General features: G+C 37.0%; 1 long non-coding RNA gene across 1 annotated transcript; it reads left to right on the forward strand.

The window, feature by feature from the left end:
• The first annotated feature begins 7,613 nt into the window (after positions 1–7,613).
• LOC134575424 (uncharacterized) lies at positions 7,614–14,371 on the forward strand. The gene is made up of 3 exons (XR_010085654.1): positions 7,614–7,754; positions 10,854–10,892; positions 14,129–14,371. It is a non-coding gene; the product is annotated as an uncharacterized LOC134575424 (long non-coding RNA).
• The last annotated feature ends 1,441 nt before the right edge of the window (positions 14,372–15,812 follow it).

Here is a 15,812-nt window from a genome sequence, read left to right on the forward strand (position 1 = left end):
ACATGGCTTTCGTTATTAAAATCAAAAATAATTGGCAATGATGGGGCACCCTTTGTGTTTGTTTTATCTCAATATTCTAACATGTCTAATCTATATTTTTCTTTAACATTATTTTTTGCATGACTAAGATCGTTATCAGGATAGTTTTTTTTGAGTAAATTTACTTAAAAGAATGTTGGATTGTTCCTCATAATCTTCAGTTCGGGAGCAATTCCTCCGAAGGTGGAGGGACTGGCTTTTTGGTATCCCATGAAGCCATGGTTTATGATGACAGCTGGACATGTCAATGACATTGTTAGTACATACTTTCTTAAAAAAGGTCTTTGTATGTAACTGGTTATTCAGAATAAAACTTTCTAAATCTAAGAAATGAATAAGGGATTGACTGTATTCCCAAGTTAAGATAATGCCTTTGCTATTGCTATTTAAAAACTGTTAAAATTGATTAAGAGAATTTTCAGAACCTTCCCAAATAAAAAACAAATCATCAATATATCTAAAATATGTAACCAGGTTTGCCTGCCAGTCATGCCCGCCCAAGATGGCAGAAGATTCCCATTCCACCATAAATAAGTTGGCAAAACTGGGGGCAAACCTGGTCCCCATAGCATTCCCTTGTTTTTGTAGATAAAAAGAGTCTAAAAACCAAAAATAATTGTTTTTTAAAATAATGTTAATACATTCAATAATAAAACTTATTTGGTGATCTTTAATTTAGTTTTCTGCTTTTAAATTGTTTTCAACCGCTAAACATCTGCCGTCATGGGGGATAATAGTATACAGGGATTGTACATCACACGTAACTAAAAAATATGTGTCTTTCCATGTAAAATCGTTTAAGAAGCGAAGCAAAGTCATTGCGTCTTGTAGATAGGATTTCATACACTTGACTGTGTTTGTAAGAAAGGGTATAAATATTCAGATAAGTTAGATAAAACAAATTAATGCCAGACACAATGGGTCTTCCTGGGGGGGGGGGGTTATTAATATTTTTATGAATTTTCGGTAACAAATAAATAACGGGAATTTTTGGATGGTAAACATTTAAAAATTCGAATTCTTATTTACTTAAAATACCCTGGTCTCGGCCATTTATTAAGAAGGAATTTAGAATCTGTTGAATTTTGAGAGTGTGGTCATTTTTTAATTTCTTGTAAACATTGGGGTCATTTAATTGTCTCATAGCTTCTTTGACATACTGATCTCTGGATAATATGACAATGCCACCGCCCTTATCGGCTGGTTTGATAACAATACATATAAAATACAATAGAGGAAAGGAAAAATATTGATAAAAGATGCTCAAATCACCAAGTGTGAGTCACTCCAAATCACACAGAAAATATATAGTAAAAAAGCATAAGTGGTATGGTGAGAGCAAACTATATACACCAAGTATAAAACAGATAAAATGAATAAAACAGGCAATGTTACCATATATCTTTGGCTTGTTTACATGTCCTAAAAACATAAAATAAAGAACATAGTATAGCCTGTATATAATAATACAAATAAATATAGGTATAAAATTGCCCACTCACGTGGTGCTGAGCCGTTTGAAGTGGCTCAGACTATAAGCGCCTTGTAAAGTATTCCTGGAGACCACAATGCTAAGAAGCAAATCAGATTGTTCACTGTAGAAATTCCCTTGTGTAGTTTGCATAAAAATCAAATAGAAATGCAGGAACAAAAAAGCTTTATTTGCATATGAATAGCATAAAAATGGAATCTCCCAAATTGCACTAACGCGTTTCAACCAATTATGGTCTTTATGAAAGTGCTACATTTGATAACAATACTCTCATCTCTTTGGAGTTCAAAAAGTGCATTCCTTTCTGCTCTAGTGAGATTGCTTTGGTCAAATGTACTCTTTTATATTTTTTCTAAGTCCTTTGTTACCAATTTCTCAAAGACCTCTAAAGGGCCTGTTTTAAAACTAGATGGAAAGAAGGTTGAGTTCTTTTTTAGAGAGGTAGTAACAATTTTAGGGTGGTCTGGAGGAGAGATAGCTACAAATGGACTGCTAGGTGTGTGCGTATCTTTACTAGCAAAGAACCTTTTCAGGGTGGCCTTCAGAACAAATTTGTTCGCGTCTATAAAGGCTTTAAAGGGTTTAAACGGATTTGTGGGGGCAAATTTGAGGCCTTTGCTTAAAACTAATAGTTGTGTGGATGTGAGGGCTTTTTGTGATAAATTAAAAATACCAAGATCTTTCTCTACAGCAGGGGTTATTATCGGTCTCGTCTTTCTCTTTTGAATTCTTCTCCCACTTCTCCTTCTTCTAAACTCAGACTTTGTTTTCTCGTTTTTGTATGATGTGGTGTTGGTACGTGTGTGTTGGTCTTTGTGCATAACATAGTCGACATTTTCTATTTCGGAGTCCACAGACAATAATTGGTATCTGTTACTGTGGGCATAATTTACAGGTGACTTGGTGCTTTGAAAGTGTCTATGTGCATACCTCAGTCTTTGGGTTTTGGGTATGGCCCCATTTCTGTTTTGGTACATACCAGGTGAGTAAAGTCCATTGTTAGTGTGACTTTGATAATTGGGGGATATGTTAGGTGAATTTTGATAATGGTGTGTTGGGTGTGGGTATCTTATTGGGACTTGATAGTGTTTTTATATTGAGTTGTTCGTGCTCTACTAGAGTAGTGATAACGAGATGTCGTTGGAGAGTTTTTTCTAATGGGGCGGTTATGTGGATATTGCGTATCTCTTTTTGTAGGACGGTTGGTATATACTTTAGGGGCATGGTTGTCTTGGTGAGAATGGTACAAATTGGTAGATTGGTAAGTATTGTTATCTGTAGTGTTTCTTTTGTTTAGATGGAAAGAGCAGATTTGATTATTGGAATAGTCCTGCTTTTCACGGATATATTTCTTCACCTTAATGTGTTTAGTGTCCATCTCTACTTTTTCTATTTTATTTTGGATAAGGATGGAGTTTTGTTTAAAAACTTGTGTTTCTGTGAATGTTAACATTTTATCTTTAAGATATTTTTTTTCAGTATCAAGGATAGAAAGTTTTTCAGTTTTTTAATGATGAGAGTTTCCATGAGTCCAAAAGTACAAATTTCCAACTTATTATACCAATCTCTCATGAACTCCTCATCATCCCTATAAGAAGTAGCTTCTTTAAAAAGTCTTAGTCCTCTAGGAGTTATTCTTTCTTCTAAATATTTTTTGAGGGTTGCTATTTCCCATTTCAATTTTATTTCCATAGTGAGGGCTTTCTCAAGTTTGACAAAGAGTTCTTTTTGGTTATAGTTATCGATTCTTGTATATGTCGGAAGAGTTTCCTCAGTATTAAAGACATGGTTCACATCTATCACATAATTGTTCCTGAAGTCAAATATTGGCATATTTACCTATGTATCAAATCAGCAGCTATCACCAGAGAGGTTTAAAGTAGGGGTATAGGAAAAAACACAGAAAGGATCAGCGCTGATATGACAATAGGAAATAAAATAGTTTAATATATAGGCAGCACACCTATAGAATGAGGGGTCCCCTCGAATACCCACAGAATAATTGTGAAAAAGAAAAAAGAAGAAAGAAGGGTGCGGCTTAAAAACAAATACAAATAATACTTATGTAGATATGTAACAGTCCAGGCAGTTATGCAATAGTCCAATATTAGAGTAGTTCACGTAGGCAGAAGAAGATCCTTGTGAGACAGCGAGCGAAATCTATGGTCACAATTGTGAACTCGTAGTCCAGAGGTATGTACATGGAGAAAAGTAGAAGACAAAAGACTCCAATGGTGCAGTATGTCTTAATCAGAAAAAATATATCGGAAAAAATAAAAACAACCTACTCACACTTTCCAGAGCTATAATTCCACCTCTGGTTTATATGGCATGAAGTGGAACAATCCCCACTCAAGGATATGCGGAGTGTCTATGGTGTTCTTCGGTATAGCAGTCCAATATGACAGTCCAGCTCGGGGTAAAGATAAAATATATAGTGCTCCCTGAATAGCTGTTATGGTAATAAAAAGTAGGATAAAATATACGCACAATATTATGAGCAGACGCACTGCTCAATGGATAGCGTGTGGGTGGTATAATCCCCACCTTGGGATTCTTGCCACTGCTGGCTTCATCAAGTAGAAACTCATAGGAGAAAACAGACCTGACAGACAGTGTTTATATAACAAACATGTAATTACATTGAAAATATGAAATTCCCACTCTCATATGACGTATGCGGTCCATTGTAGTCACGTGACGCAGAAGTACATGTGCGTCACGTGACCATCTTCCGAGTTAATTTTTTCTCATTTAAAGGCATTAGAGGCATTTAGAGGCATTTAGAGGCATTAAGTATCCCGAGGTGGGGATTATACCGCCCACACGCTATCCATCGAGCAGTGCGTCTGCTCATAATATCGTGAGTATATTTTATCCTACTTTTTATTACCATAACAGCTATTCAGGGAGCACTATATATTTTATCTTTACCCCGAGCTGGACTGTCATATTGGACTGCTATACCGAAGAACACCATAGACACTCCGCATATCCTTGAGTCGGGATTGTTCCACTTCATGCCATATAAACCAGAGGTGGAATTATAGCTCTGGAAAGTGTGAGTAGGTTGTTTTTATTTTTTCCGATATATTTTTTCTGATTAAGAAATACTGCACCATTGGAGTCTTTTGTCTTCTGCTTTTCTCCATGTACATACCTCTGGACTACGAGTTCACAATTGTGACCATAGACTTCGCTCGCTGTCTCACAAGGATCTTCTTCTGCCTACGTGAACTACTCTAATATTGGACTATTGCATAACTGCCTGTACTGTTACATATCTACATAAGTATTATTTGTATTTGTTTTTAAGCCGCACCCTTCTTTCTTCTTTTTTCTTTTACACAAACACACACACACTCTGCATCATATACAAACATACTGCATTCACACAAACACACACATTCTGCATTCATTATATACACACAAACACACACACACACACACTACACAAACACACACACACACACTCTGCATTCATTATATACACACACTGTAAATACATATTCAATTAATGTACTTTTATTGGGATCTAATTTTATTTAGAGATTTACCTGTAGCTGCTGCATTTCCCACCCTAGGCTTATACTCAAGTCAATAAGTTTTCCCATTTTTTGTGGTAAAATTAGGGGCCTCAGCTTATATTCGGGTCGGCTTAAACTCGAGTAGATACAGTATGTTTTATCCTATTTCAATGTAACCTGGAGTTAGGTTCACAATAAATCATTAACTAATAGTTTGTTCTACACGTGGAGAAACTGACGCTAAGAAGGATTTGGACCGAGCCCTTAAGGTAGAAACAATTACTGCCCTACGTGTTCTCTTAATTGCAAACAAAACATTTCACAACAACATATTAATTTAACTTTATTTAAAAATTTGTGGAAACAAAACAGTCATTAAAATGCAAGTCATGATATAATTACGGATTAGAGTATAAATCATTAAGAGCACATGTTAAATAATAAAAAAAAAGAAAATAAACAGAGTAGAAGGGGTAATGATTGGCAGAAGATAATTATCGCAATCTCCTTCTCACTTGCAGTTTCAGTTGTTATTCCCCAAAATTCTGTCCTTGGCACATTTAGCTTCTAATCTATGCTTCCTTTCTTGGCAACCTTGTTATTGCCTTTGGTTTCAAACACCACATTAGGCTGCAGGGCCGGCACAAGACATTGAGCTGCCTGAGTCCAAGGATGAAATGCTGCCACCCACCAGCTCTCCCACCGAATCACCATCCCCTCTACAACCAACCTAACACCCTGCCCCCCCCCCCTCACAGTGAGCAGGGGATGTAGTCTGTGTTTGTGCTGTGGATGCAGTGTATCTCTGTGCTTGTGCTGAGAATGCATTGTGTCTGTGTCTATGCATGTGTATGTACTAGAGATGCAGTTTGTCTGTTTGTGTGCAGGGGATGCAGTGCATGGGATACAGTGTGTCTGTGTGTGTGTGTGGGGGGGATGAAGTGTATGTGTGCTGGGGGCAAAGTGTGTGTCTGTCTGTGTGCTGGGGTTGCAGTGTGTGTCTGTGTGTATGTTGGAGATGCAGTGTACCTGTAAATGTGCTGGGAATGCAGTGTGTGCTTGTGTGAATGCAGAGGATGATGTGTGTCTGTGTCTATGCTTTGGTTACAGTGTGTTTGTGTGTGTGTGCTGAGGATACGGTGTGTCTGTTTGAGTGTGCAGGGGATGTAGTGTGTGTGTGCTGGGGGCGAAGTGTGTGTCTGAGTAATAGTGTGTGTCTATCAGAGTGTGTCAAATCAGTTAGTGTTTGTGTATGTCATTGTTTGTCAGTGTATATGAGAGTGTGTGTCTGTCAATGAGTGTATGTGTCTGTCAATGAGTGTATGCATCTGTCAGTGAGTGTGTGCGTCTCTCAGTGTGTGTGTGTGTCTGTCAGTGTGGGTCTGAGTAATAGTGTGTGCATGTCAGAATGTGTCAAATCAGTGAGTGTGTATGTCATTGTTTGTCAGTGTATATGAGAGTGTGTGTCTTTCTGTCAGTGAAAGTGTGTGTTGGTTAAACAGTATGTGTGCCAATGACTGTATCTTTTAGTGAGTGTATGTGAGTGAATGCTTCAGTAAGAAAGTGTTTGTCAGTCAAAGTGCGGCCTTGTCAGGAAGGGGTGGGGAAAATTTAAATATGGGGGGTGGGCCGAACAAATCCAAAATACACCACTGGGCCTCCCAGAGTAACTTGTACCTCACATACCTGTCTCTTGCTCTCTCCTCCAGCTCTGCTTCACTCCCACCAAGACACAATCATGCCATTTTCTTTGCTGTCATTTGATTGCCATTTATTGTTTAGTGAATATACCCTACATTGTGAATCAGAGTCTTATAGATCTAAATTTGAATATTAAGCTTTTTTTAAAACCCCATTTCATTGTTTTAATTAAGGTACGTCAATGTGTTTTGTTTGTAAATCAAAAGGTTTATTCACTAAACTCCAAACTGTAGAAAAGAGCACAATATTTGATAGAATAACAACACTGTGACTATAACCAAATTGGAGATATTTTAAAGCCAGCCCCTTTTTTTTTCTAAATTTTGCTAATTAGTTTGATTTTCACTACAAGACAGTGCTCCCTGAATACACGTGGAAACAGATAAATGAATATGTGTGCTTAATCAAGCTCAAGGGCTATCTAGCTAAGCACTTTGTATAAAAGAGCTTCAATGGCTAGTTATCAGCTTACAGGCAGGGCTCTCTCTACCTCTTGTATTTGTCTGTCTATATTGTACGGTCTCCACTAATTGTACAGCGCTGCGGAATCTGTTGGCGCTTTATATATACCAGTAATAAATAAATATAACAATTGCTCACAAATTCTAATATGCAAATCTTAAGTATACAGATAATACAAAAATATGTAATGATATAAAAACGGAACGCAATTACACACTTAAACCATAAAAAGTGTTATTAAAAGAGGTGTAAGGATGTATGTTTGAAATGCTTCGACAAGATAAACCTGTATTCAGTTTCACTGTAAAACAATTTATTAGATGCAAATATGACTATCCTGACGTATAAATACAGTAAGTTAGCACATATTCAGCACAACTGAAAAGCTCCTTCTTCCCTTCAAACTTACGGCACAGTCTGTAAAACTCGACCAAAAATAATCATGTCTGGAGTCAAGGGACAGAAGAAATGCCCAGATCCATGTCAAGATCCTTGCCCACCACGATGCCCACCAACAAAGCAATGTCAGGATCGTAAGTAAAAAAAAATCTATGTTATATCAGTACTTAAATTATGTTCGTCTATGTTTTATTTTAGAATTATCATGATAAATAAACACTTAACGATATGATCATCTAAGCAGATTTATTTCACTTTTGATTTTTGCCATGTCTCTGGTTTAAATGCTAATTTACATTACAGAGATAAGTGATGTTTTAAAGGCCAAGGACCTGATCTTTTAGGCACATCTGGTATTAAAGGGAACGTTTCTCTGAATTCCTATTTTATGACACAATGCTGAGTTTTGTGATCAATTTAGTAATGACTCTGGTCTAATGAAGGTTGGAGACATGTGTTATTTTAATGGTGAGTAGGGGGCTTGTGTTATTTTAGTAAATACAGATACAAGGAAACACATTTCATTGACATATACACAAAATACTGTCAGTAACAAAAATAGGAAAGTTTAATATCTATACAGGGCAGGGCATGGAAGGAACAAAAATGTTTTGTTTTGTGGTCTTGTCTCTGTTTATTGAATAGAGTTGGCACAATTTAAATAAGTGGAATATAAGAAATATCTGAAAGGGAGTGGGAGAAAATCATTTCATATTAACTTATTAAAAACTGTTAATATTAAGAGTTTGACAGGGTAGGCTGGGGAGCCTTTTGGAGGAAAATGGATTTAGTGGTATGATTTTCAATGCCATTATGGCACTTTATTCGTCTCCATCAGCGAGGACAGTTGGAACTAATATATGCGCAGAGTGGTTTGAATTAAAGAATGGTACAAGGCAGGGGTGCCCGTTGTCACCTCTGCTATATATATTATCATTGGAACCACTAGCAATCAACATAAGGGAAAATTGTAATATTAAAGGTTTTCACACCGCTATAAGGGAAATCAAAATGTAGCTATATGCGGACGATACTACAATTAGAATGACTTCTCCTGAACAATATTTACTCGAATTAATGAAAGAAATTAAGACATATGCTTTGGTTTCAAATTACAAACTAAACACACTAAAATCCACAGCAATGTATAAAAATATGGATAAATCAATAGTCAAAAAATTGAGAAAGGAATATAAGTTTATTTGGACTAAAAAAGTAATAAATAATTTAGGAGTTTTAATCCCAGCTAGAGTAGAAAAAACAATGGAAATAAATGTACTGAAATTATTAAAATATACTAATAAAACATTAAAATCATGGAGAAATGTGCAAACATCATGGTGGGGGAAAATTAATGTTGTAAATGCCTATATAGTACCTAAATGGTCCTATTTATTTGCAATGATTCCTCTTAAAATTTCTAAAAGCTGGCTTGATCTGATTCATATATATATATATATATATATATATATATATATATATATATATAGCAAAATCCAATTAGGTTATGGTGGGGAAAAATTGTGATTGAAAACCCCTTCCACCTGAAGTCTGTGGATACTTAATACAATGTTAAACAAAAATCTGCACACCAGTCAAGCCATAAGACTTGCTTTTCCCACGCTGCAGTTTTGGGATTTCTGTGGGAAAAGCAAGTCTTATGGCTTGACTGGTGTGCAGATTTTTGTTTAACATTATATATATATATATATATATATCTGGAAGAATAAAAAGCCCATGATCAGATTAAAGATACTTTCTAAAAAGATAAAACAAGGTGGTTTAAACTTTCCTAACGCAAAACGTATATATTATGCGAATATAATCAAACATATATACAAATTACAAGAGCAACAAGTGAATGGAGACCCTTGGTACATTATTGAAGCAGAAGCAACTAAAACAAGGACATTGGAGTACTATCTATGGTTAAATTGTGATAAGAAACATATAGAGGCCCTTACAGACACATCATTAATATTATTTCAACTTTTACAAGTTTGGGAGGAGATAAAAAAAGCTTTGGGAATTGGTATATATATACCAAAAACCTGTAAATTAACTGTACTATAACAAAATATGAAAGATTTATCATTAAAGAATTGGCCAAATAAAGATACAATTTCAATTTCACAAATAATGAAAGATGATAATATAATTCCATTCCAAGAGATCCCAAACAGGGACATTTTTACATATTTAAGAACAAAAAACTTTATAGATACCAATACTTTAAAATCCTCATTTCAGTCAGCAGGTCTTATGGAAAATATATTTAGCAACATTTATGTTAATAGAGTAATTTCCAAAGAAAATCACCTGCTAGACTTACCTAATGATAATCCATCGATAATAATAAATTATTGGGAACAAGAATTAGAATTAACTATAACATTGGAAGAATGGTGTTCCTCTTTGTCACATATTTCTAAAAATTTACATTGTTTGAATTTGACAGAGTGCCATTTCAAAGTTATAAATAAATGGTATTTAACTCCAAATAAATTAGCTAAAACGTATCAGAATTGCGACCCTGCGTGTTGGAGATGTGGCAGTAATTTGGGTTGATATATTCACATATGGTGGCATTGCCCATGTGTTAATGAAATTCGGTCTTGGGTTTGTAAACTTTATTATGATTTGACAGGTATAAAACTAACATTCTCACCTACAGTTGCATTATTAAATGTAAACTGGAATTTAGAATCACAAAATTATATCTGTATTGCTATCCATTGTTTTATAGCTATGCAAATTATAATAGCTCTAAATTGGAGGTCCTCCTTAACTTTTCAGAAACAAAATATACTTTCTCAAATTAAAACACAATTGAATATGGAAAAATGGCTTACGATAAATCATATTTCACTAATAAGAAAAAATTTTATGTATGAAATATGCTTAAACAAATTGTCAACTATGTAAGATCTACCCTGAACATGATGTTAAAAGATTCTTGATATTCTGAATTTGTAAAAGTTTTATCCTTGGAACCCCCAAGTAGGAATGTAGTACATTTATATGTAATGGGATTTATTGTGTATTTGTGTTTGAGTGACTGAATATTTAAATGTAAGGTTTATATTGTGAAATGTGTTTCAGGTACATAGCAATTTCAATGTATTGAAAATGTAAATAGATTGCATGGGATTAAGCAGGATTTTATTCTAATTAAGTTAATAGTACACAAATTTGAGAAAAATCATTAATAATTTTTCCTTCTTCTTTTGCAGCTTGCGACCCATGCCCCAAGCCAGTTCCTCAATGCCCAGGTAAAAACGGCACAACCTATTAGCTCTCCACTGACTAATATTTATTTATAGCATAGAAACAAAAAAGAGTACTTTTGCTAAAATATAGATAATGGACCCACAAAGGAAGTCTTCTTATTACTACGGGCTGATCATGTTAATAAATCACATTCTGTTTGGTGGGGGTTGTCACACTATGTAGTAAATCAATACTGCACTATGTGATTGACACTGCACTGGGAGACATCTAATATCGGGCAGTATCAGGACATACATATATGAATTGTTATTAGCTGCTGCTGTCATGAGCTCAGTCCGCTAACATTAACTAACAAATAAAATGAATTAAATCTTATTTTGTTATTACGTTAATGCATAAAACAATACTATAAGAAGACCTCTCTAATCCATTAAAAGTACACTCCACTGCCCAAGTACAAACAATAAACCTCCATCTAGTAGATATTCCACTGATGAAAAAAATTCACGTATTTAATTATAGGTAGCATATCTAAAAACAGTTTGCAAAAGCTACAGATCTCTTACACATAAGCCTTTGCAAGCCCTCCCCTTCTCCCCCACTCAGAATTTCTGTGGCTGTCCAATCACAGGCTTCCCAATGCAACTCGATGAGAAGTCTTTGCAAGGCAGGTGCTCTGAGCAAATACTGCATCCTGAGTTTAGCTTCATTGAACTAAACAAACCAGAAATTTACAGAACTGTGGGCAGTGTAACAAGATTAATTTATAAAAGTGATAATTTTGGTTGAAATCTGCGCATATTGTATTGTATAATAATAAAAAAGTACTTTAGGGGGGGCGGAGCTAGCCACAAAGCTGAACGGTCGCACTTTATGGAGCTCCTCACTGACCGGATCGAAAAACGCTGCTTTTTGGCGAAAATTACACCAGAGACCGGACAAATTTATACAACCCTTGTAGGTGAGAACTATGGGCAGGAAAAGCAAAAAGCCCAAACCGGGGAAAAGCCCTACAGCCCGAGATATTGGGGAAATGCTGCGCACCACACAGCAGGCCGCACAGCAAGCCGCATGGCAAAAGATGGCGCTGGGAGAGGACAGCTCCTTCTACTCCTCTGATGGCACCCCTTCAGACATCGGTGAGGGACCACTCAAAGGCCCAGCACCGGGCTTGCCACCCGATCGCCTACCCGTTCCAGCACCGGCGGGAGCACCAGTGACAGCGGATCTGCTCAAGAGCATGTTGGCAGACCTGCGTAAAGACATCGCTGCGGACATGGCGTTTTTCAAGAATGCGATGGAAGGTGCCACAGCTAAGATCACCCTCCTAGAAGCCTCAACAAGCACCCATGATGCCAGGTTAACCACTGTTGAACAGCGGATCGAAGACATGCAGAGGCAACAATTGGTCACATCCGATAGGCTGGACAACATGGAGGACCAGCGGAGAAAATACAATATGAAAATTCGTGGCATCCCAGATTCAGTCACCATTACTGATCTCCCACACTATATCAGGCGTCTGACCGCAGTCCTCTTGCCGCCTAAGCAGGTGAAATCATTACGGCTGGACGGGATGTTCCGCCTCCCGAAACCGAAGTCGGCACCCCCAGCGGCTACCGCAGACGTGATTATTAGATTTCAAGCTATGCAAGAAAAGACCCTTCTACAAAATGCTGCCCGACGGAAAACCCCCTTAATCTTTGAGGGGTCGACTCTGTCACTGTTTCCAGACCTCACACGCGCAACCATCACCTGGAGAAAATCCCTACAGCCGCTCCTACAACAGCTACGCCTCAAGAACATTCAGTACCGCTGGGGTACACCGAGGGCGGTCTTACTCACCCATCAGGGGACAGCCTGCAGGGCGCACAGCTATCCGGAACTGGAGGCCCTCCTGCTCAAACTGGGCATCATCGACTGTGCTGCAACCACGACCACGGGACTTTCCCACCTAAACCCTGCCAGGATAACGGAATTCATCCCACGCCAATCTCAACGGTCGAATGCTGCACAGGACCCAACTTGAGAATCAGAGGAGGTTGTGGACTTACCTAAATGCCTACGGAAATTCCTTCTTTCCTAGCAAGGGACTGGCCACAGCTGGGTAGTATAACACTACCAAACGACTGTATGTTTTTTTACCTTTTCTCATACTGTTCATCTCAATTGATAGTTCCTGACACCATCTCCCTATTAACAGGGAAGTGCCTCTCTCAACTGACCGACAGGGTATTCACAACCGCTGAGGCACTAAAGGTTCAGGGCTAGCCTTGATTCACATGGCCGGGCTCATGTTAACACCATTCTCCCCCCCCCCCAGGAATGGATAATATTATGCAAGACACCACAGAAACACCCCATGAGATAGTGAAAAAGTTAACGCAAGGGACAGTGCTACAACCTCTTGCGGTCTTTACCTTTAATGTCTCCCAGTATTCACCTGATGTAGCCATTCCTTTACATGCATGCACCCCCAAGAATGTATACCTCAGCAGGTTCCTATACTTCCTAGGTCTACATATGTAACCGCACTCTAAACCATGCTTTGAATATATGCCGATATGCAACGCCATCCCTATGTTATGACTTATTTTTTATTTTATTTTATTTTCTCTTATTCGATTATTTTTTTGTTATTCTTAACCCCTTAACTAACACGTCTGTATACTATGTTGTTGTACTGCAGGGGACTTGCCTTCCAACGGGCATTAACTCCCTCACATATTTGCCTTGCTCTGGCCCTGGAAGGCCCCGTGCCAATATAATGTTTGTTCTTTTAAGTTTGCATAACTACCAAAAAAAAAAAAACCTCAGTCTGCTGCCTTTTACTCTGACGTAATCTGAATGTGATCTGCATTGTACTACTTGACATGCCAATACCTATTTCTTGTAACTATGATATACGTGCAGACTGAACAAAATAAAGAATTTAAAAAAAAAAGTACTTTAGGTGCGTGGAGTGCTCCTCTAATAATAACAACAGTCTGTGTGGCCATAATAGTCTGTTCTTTAAAGGTATTATTCCAAAATAGAATGACCCCCTCATGGGAAGCGTGGTGCTGCCATAGAATAGGAACGTTTTAATAATTGATGACATGCAGTTGGTACAGACCTAAATATAACTACAAACTGTTATATTTGGTCCTTAAAGAATTTTCTAATATTTCAAGGTTGCAATTAGAGTATATTCATGTTCAAAATGGTTAATCTACAAATAAATTGGCAGTCTAATTTTCTATCTCTCACTCATACAATCTCTGTTCTCTCTTTCCAGATCCCTGCAAACCGGCTCCCCAGCACTGCCATCAGGACGTGAAGTGCGTGAAGAAGTGTTAATATGATGGAATCCTGTGTTGAAACTGCTGTCTGCTTCTTTGCTTAACAAATGATATCTAGCGCGACATCTGAAAAACAAACATTCCGTTGTCCTTTTAATGATTACCTAGTGGTACCCAGTTTCCTCTGGTGACAACGCAGTTCACCATTTGCTGTATGAGCCAATCAACATTGAATTAAAATGCATTCTGAAACATGAAGTTATGTCTTGTGGTATTTGTTTTGTCCAGTTATTAAATCCAAGGGTTCACATACTTTTTCCACCTGCACTGTGAATGCTTACATGGTGTGTTCAATAAAAACATGGCAACATTTCATTCTTTGTGTGTTATTAGTTTAAGCAGACTGTGATTGTCTATTGTTGTGACTTAGATGATGATCAGATCACATTTTATGACCAATTTGAGCAGAAATCCATATCATTCCAAAGGGTTCACATACTTTTTCTTGCAACTGTACTTTGATAAAAACATAATAAAAGTCCATACTTATATAGTGTATAGGTGAGGGAGATTATACAAATGAACACAAATAAAAACAGAAGCCTTTAAATGAGAAAAAATTAACTCAGAAGATGGTCACTTGACACGCATGTACTTCCGCGTCACGTGACTACAATGGACCGCATACATCATATGGGAGTGGAACGCATATGCGGCAAGAGAGATGAGGAAGTAGTCTCGTCGCCCCGTGGGAGGAGTTCTGTACACGGGGCGACGGGACTGAAGAAAAAAAGAGCAGATATTCCCACGTGTTGTCTAGTGCAGTGGCAGCACAGACAACACACTGAGACATAGCATCTCCCGAACTGTGGAATCGAGACCCAAACTGGGCTAAACCACTGGGGGAGGGCATAACTAAAAATGCAATGGTTAAAAAATTAACAATCAAGGCATATTTAGACACGAACAGTGGCAGTTGAACATATCATTAAACCACATAACTCAAACTTATTTTTATATAAAACATCGGGTCAGCATAATATGTAGTGTGGGTGGGAAGGAACATCCAAGTAATAAAATGAAAAATAAAACATAAGATAAGAATGTTAAGAATATACATGATAAAATAAAATAAAATAAAAAATGAATTAAAATAAAACAAAATGGAATAATAATCCAAGAGACTAAAATTAGGTAAGGTGACTAGAGTGGCTTAAAATCACATAGATGAAAGAGAAAGAGTAACATAATAGTCTAAAAAAACTAACCAAAAAACAGGTATTGGATAAAAAGATGTTATACAATTTATAAAAAGTTAAAAAGGTCAAACTCCATATTAAGACCTTGTGGGGTAAGGGTCTTTAAATGTTATGCTCATTCCATTTCTCTACTTCCTAAAATTCTTTTAATATCCCCTCCTCTCACATATGTCAATACCTATACATTTAAGGTGTTTAGTATTTTTTTTATGATTTAAAAAGTGTTTATAAACTGAGTGATTCTCGTACCCGTTGGCGATATTGCGACAATGTTCCGCCAGTCTAATCTTAAGATTCTTGGTCATCATGCCGACATATTGGAGCCCACAGGGACATTCTAATAAATAAACTACATTTTTTGTGTAACAATGGATGACATTTTTTATGAAATATGTTTTTTGTGTAACAGAAGACTTAAAGG

Source organism: Pelobates fuscus, chromosome 10 (assembly GCF_036172605.1).
Source record: "Pelobates fuscus isolate aPelFus1 chromosome 10, aPelFus1.pri, whole genome shotgun sequence".
Lineage (NCBI taxonomy): Eukaryota > Metazoa > Chordata > Amphibia > Anura > Pelobatidae > Pelobates > Pelobates fuscus.